The sequence below is a fragment of the Glycine max genome, chromosome 20, assembly GCF_000004515.6.
Source record: "Glycine max cultivar Williams 82 chromosome 20, Glycine_max_v4.0, whole genome shotgun sequence".
NCBI classification, from domain to species: Eukaryota; Viridiplantae; Streptophyta; class Magnoliopsida; order Fabales; family Fabaceae; genus Glycine; species Glycine max.
The window spans coordinates 29,928,722-29,934,513 of record NC_038256.2 but is presented as its reverse complement, the minus strand read 5'-3'; the positions used below and the strand labels follow the sequence as shown (position 1 = coordinate 29,934,513).

The following is a 5,792-nucleotide window of genomic DNA, read 5'->3' as shown; positions in this document are numbered from 1 at the left end:
CAGGATAAGAGAATGGCTTCTGAATCAGAGGAAACAACCCGTTTTTAATATTAGTATTTTCGTATTCCAGTTTACTTGTTCTGCTCTTTAATTACCAAACAACCAAACACCCCCCCCCCAATCGTTACTGTTACTGCAAGTATATTATGAACATTTGGTTTGTCACTGCTCGTTGGGAAACGACCTAGGATCACTTCCTAGTTACTGCATTCTCATGTTTATTTGATTCGGGTACGGCCTCGATCAGTCTCATCTCACCTCTTTTCCTTTATCTTCCACTACAACTCCATGGCTGAAAATCACCGTTGAAGGACCTCATTGAAGCTTAAAGATCCAACCTCTATAGAAGCTTCTCAAGCAAGCTTCCATCAAGTGGTAATAAGAGCACAAGAGCTTCAAATAGGTGCTCCTTAAACCTCCATTAATTTTCAGCTTTACCTTCTCCTCCATTGTTGTTTCTTCATTTTTATCCATGTATCTCCTTACATTTCTTGTTTTGAATGTTGTTAATGTGATTCTTTAGAATTTCCACCGACAAAACTTGCTATAGAAGTTAGATTTGATTTTCTATGGTTCAAATTTCTTGTTATTGAACTATGAATTATGTTGAGTTTAGGTTCCCTTGAGTTTTGTCTTGCTCTTTTTGTGGCTGAAACCTAAACCATAAAATTCTTACAAAAACATTAAAGTAGAAGAAAACCTCCAAAATCTAGAGTGACATGTTCACTCATTGTAGTTTTGTCATAGAAGTCATGTCTAGTCATGAAACTTGTCACATAAGATTCCTTATGTTGTGCTGAATTTTATTTTCTTGTTTCTTTGTCTAACTCATTTGTTCATGAGTGTATGAAAATTTTTTAGCCTATTATTTGAGTTGAGTCAAATCTTGCATGTTAATTAGTCCTTAACATGTTCATGAATAATTCTTAGAGAGTCTTTGATTGTGAACCTTTTCTTGAACTTTTAGGTTTCCTTATGATTGTGTCTATTGTGATTTGAGTTTTGGTGATTGAATTGCTGGCTGAAATTTTGATCCTAAGTGAATGTTGAACACCTAAAACTTTGGTAAACAAGCCTAGTGAGTTTAACATACATAGGAAATTTGAAAGTAAGCCTAAGGCAATCAATATACCATGCTTAAAAAATTCAAAGTATGAAAATCGCTGGTGGTGGTAGCTTGAACATATGAACTTTAAAAAATTACTGGGAATTGGTCATTGTGAAGTTTGAGCTGAAATTTTTACTTAATTTTATAGACATCTGGAAAAAAAATTAGAAGAAAAGAACCTTGTAATTGGACACTTGTACGATTACCTTCATTGCTTGATTACCTTCATTGCTTTCAAATTTTGTAGCAAAAAGGTCTTTCATTGGAAGTAAGTTGGGAGCCTCTAATAGGTCACCCTACTTCCATTTGTGTGTAATAATTCTAGGCAATTTTCCCTTAGGATAGTGAGTGTTTTGTTGGGAACCTTAAATGAGGTCATCCAAACACTCTTAGGATCCGCCTAGTTTACATTTCTTCTACTTTAATTTCTTGCTTACTTTCATATCTTATTTTCTTTACTAGTCACGCCTATTTGATCTTTTTATTGCATAATACTTTCTTCTTGCATATCACGCTTATCTTGAGTTCTTTTCAACCTTAGCTTTAACCTTTTTCAAACCCCCAAGAAAGAACCACAACTTAGGAACCAACATGAGTCATCATTCATCTAGTGTTAATGGTAAAGTACTACTAGAAAATAATGTATTTACGACGTGCCATCTACGACGGTTCTGGAGAACCGATTTAAAATATGGCGCGGTGGAAATTTTGTAATTAGGGGAACAAAAATTTGTTTTTACATCGTACATTCTAAGCCCATTTGTCATCCTCCCCCATTGACGGCAGCGACCTGTGAAGGTGCAAGTTACCATCTTCACCTGCTGCAATGACTCCTCTTCAGCCTTCTTCACCTCAACACTCTTGAACTCTTGGACTTAGACTTGATGGAGTTACCATCTTTGGAGGGCCTCGGAGAAGAAGAAGATCTCTTCTTCGATTGCTCGCTCTCAGAAACAGAATCCTTCGACCACGAAGGAGACCTCGCATCCCTCAAACCCTTAGGGGAACGCACTACCCTCTCTCTATCATCCAAATCCTTCAACCCTCGCCGCCACGACGACACGCTCCCATCCCTCCGCGATCGCTCCCTCTCCGACTGAAACCCCTTCAGAAATTGATCCCTTTGCGACCCGCCGCCGCCGCAGAAACTCTCCGACCGATGAATCAAACTCCGATCACTCTCCCTGTACCAATCGAACCCATTCCTCCTATCGAAACCCTCAAAATCGTGGTCTGATCGAAAATTGGTTGATGTTGAGTTTATTCTCTTTATGGAGGGTAATGTAGTGATGGAGCAAAGTTTTGGTGCCCCTAAAGTAACCGAAGATGGAGTAAATACTGCAGAGAGCATTGAATTCAAGGATAAAGTTAAGAAGGTTAGTTTCAGACTTGTAGTGCATGTTGCTAATGCTCCTAATGATGTTGCACAATACCAGATTGCAGGGTTCTGTGGTTGTTAAAAAATTAGTTTGTCTTTCATCTTAGGACATGATATAGATGATAGAAAACTATAAACTTGCTTTCAGGTCACTGTTATTATCTAATAATTTAGGTGTTGTTACCGTGACAGAGGGAGCACTTTAATTGTTTTGCAGGAACCACATGCGCTATAGTCCTTACGCGAGCAATATTTACTGAAGGCTGCAAATCAGTTGTGGCTGGAATGAATTCACTGGACCTGAGGTGTGGTCTGAGTATGGCTGTAGGTGATGCAGTGGCAAACTTGAAAAGCAAAGCAAGGATGATTAGCACCTCTGAAGAAATAGCACAGGTTTGTCAACGAGCCTCTTCTTGTATATTGCAAAGGACTGAGTTTTATCTTCAATTTCTATTTTTGAATTTAGATTGATAGGTTGGGACATATCTGCTAATGGAGAGAGAGAAATTGGTGAGTTGATTGCAAAAGCTATGGAGAAAGTTGGCAAAGAGGGAGTAATCACAATTTCAATTAGTTTTTATCTGATTGATCAGTGTTTACTGCCTGTTTTACTTGTGGAGGAAACTGTAGTCCAGATTCCATCTTGGTTATGGTCATCCAGGATGGAGTCATTTCTTTTTCTGCCATTTATTTTGCTAATCCTTATTGAAGTATAGGTGATGCACTTGAATATCTGAAAAAAGAATTAAAGTATCTGGTGATTTGCAGGAGTAAGATAACAGAGAGAAGCAGGGTGAAATGAAGATGATAATGCTGATGAGTATGGCTATATTTCTGAATTTGAAAAAGGGGACAACTCAAGCTTTGGGATCTGCAATATTGGAGCAGGTTGATAGAAACATTGATGGTGGTTAGTTTGATAAAGAGTGCATTGCCGGAGAATATGCAGAGTTGCAGTTTGAGAAGGAAAAATCAGAAATGAATTCGGTATAAGTAATTCTTCATTAATAGTGAGAATGTTGATCTTGAAAATTGTCTAGAAGATCTGGTTTCTTTCAGGAGTTCATATGTGAGTGAAAGCACATATAATCTAAGCCAGACTTGAGTTTCTTATTAGAAAATTTAGTCAACCCACTAGTCATAAATACATTAAAAGGTTAATTGAACACTATATTTTAGGCCTAACAAACATGTGATCAATTAGTAAATATAAATATTAATTTTTTTGTTAGTATTATTATATTTATTAAAAAAATATTTCATATATAGAATTTTGTTATGCATTTAGCAGCCTCGGTCACTTGAAGCTGAGAGTCATTTTATTTACATCTATTTTTATTCTAACTTTGCATCTTTTGGTGGTTTCTCATGATGCAGGTTTCATCTGATCCAAAGATAGAAGAAGAAATACTGGAAGCAGAAGAAAAACTGCAGTTTCCCGACAACGAGCCAGTATGTTTAAAAAAATAAATTATAGCATCATAGTCTATTTTATGTTTTATAAATTTCTCACTCTTAACTTGTTTCTTCCCTTAAAAATATGGTTATTTTTTATTTTAAGCTTTATAAAAAAATATTTACGTCCAGTCTCTATATTTTAGTCTATTTTTAAGAATAAAAATGTATTCAACATTACTTGTTATTATCTCAAAGTGACTATAAATTAATTGTAACTCTTGTTTGAATTTTGTCCAGCTTATCGTGAGACACGTGAACAGAAGGCTAATGCTAGATATAGGTAATAATTTGTCAATAATATTTACTCAATAACAAAATTATTGGTAGTTGGGTTCTTAAAATAGCCTTTAAATTGTCAAGCCAAGAAGGGCAAATAATTTTTCATAGGGAGTTGGGACATTTACCTTATACTGTAGTATTTACTTTTCATTCATTATTCATTTGTTGGTCACATTGCAATAATGAAATGAGGGGAAAGAAATAACTTTGAATATTTCATGACTTTTTCAGATTGTGGTGGGTTGTGCAAGATGAGGTGCAGTGCACATTCGAGGCCCAACTAATTGTTTAAACCAATCCTTGGATAAGGGTATACTATTTCATGTCTCTACTCTTTTAAAATTGTTTATTTTTTAGGTGTTTTAAATAAATAAGGGTATACTATTTTTTTTAGTTACTAAACGTTTTAGTAATTCCCTTTTTACTTCCTAAATTTTTTTTAACTAATTTTAGTCTCTTAATTTTTTGTGGTCCTTACTATTAGTCTCTATTTAAACACTAAAAGTAAGAATGAAAAAAAACTGAGATAGTTAACTAGTAAAAAAAATTTAAAACTAAAAAAATTTAGGAACTAAAAGAAATAGTAATTTTATGATATAATTGTAAATTTTTTTATAAAATTTTGTAGTTATTGTAATTTTTCAAAGTTAAAATAATTTTTTTGTTCACTCTTTTTAGTATGGCCTGCATGTTTAAATTATATATGTATTTGTAAATGATTGGTTTATGGTTAAAAAAATAAAAGAGAGGTGTGCATTATGTAAAAGGAAACAAGGCAATTAAGGAAAACGATTTTGGAGAAGCAGCTGATAACTTTAGTCGTGCTCACGAAATCAGGTTCCGTTAATTTTATCGTAGAATATGTTCTCCCATTTTCAGTTTTAACAGTTCAATTGTGCTTGATTTTTTTTTACTAAAAGATTCTGAATTGAGTTGGAGAATTTCTCGTTTGCGAGTATATGTTCTCTCTATTATGCTATCCATCGAATGCGTGCATGGTGAACTTGGAAATGGTAGCTAATTTGATATTTCTAACCTTCATTTTTCTGTATACACAATGTTCTGAAATATAATTTGAATCAAAACAGAGTGGCGCATTATGGTGAACTTGCTCCTGAGTGTGTGCACACATACTACAAATATGGGTGTGCTCTTTTGTACAAGGCTCAGGAGGAAGCTGATCCATTGGCAGATGTGTCCAAGAAGGAGGATGGATCTCAACATGGCTCCAACAAAGATGGTTCTGTGAAGAGTTCTTTGAACTATATATTTTACTTGATTTCTAGTATATTGTGCAGATCAGGAAAAGGAAGTGTTTTCTTTAATTAAATGTTTCATTTCATTGATTAATTTTCTATTCTTCAATATATGTTTTTCTTTTAATTAGTTCTTAGTCCTATTATTGTTTTTCTTATTTTTAAACGGACTTCTTCAAAGGAAAATGGCCCAGCTAGTGCCTCTGATCAGGATGTTGCCATGATTAACTCTAAATATTATTTTTTCTTATAAAGCTGTGAATAAGTGCAATTACATTCCATATAAGCATCTACTTTTGAATAAATAGTTGTT

The 5,792-nt window shown here is 34.4% G+C and overlaps 1 long non-coding RNA gene across 1 annotated transcript; it reads left to right on the top strand.

The window, feature by feature from the left end:
* The first annotated feature begins 2,325 nt into the window (after positions 1-2,325).
* On the top strand, positions 2,326-4,192 carry LOC100815047 (uncharacterized). Its single transcript, XR_420275.4, has 5 exons — positions 2,326-2,484; positions 2,704-2,879; positions 3,255-3,473; positions 3,864-3,938; positions 4,182-4,192. It is a non-coding gene; the product is annotated as an uncharacterized lncRNA (long non-coding RNA).
* The last annotated feature ends 1,600 nt before the right edge of the window (positions 4,193-5,792 follow it).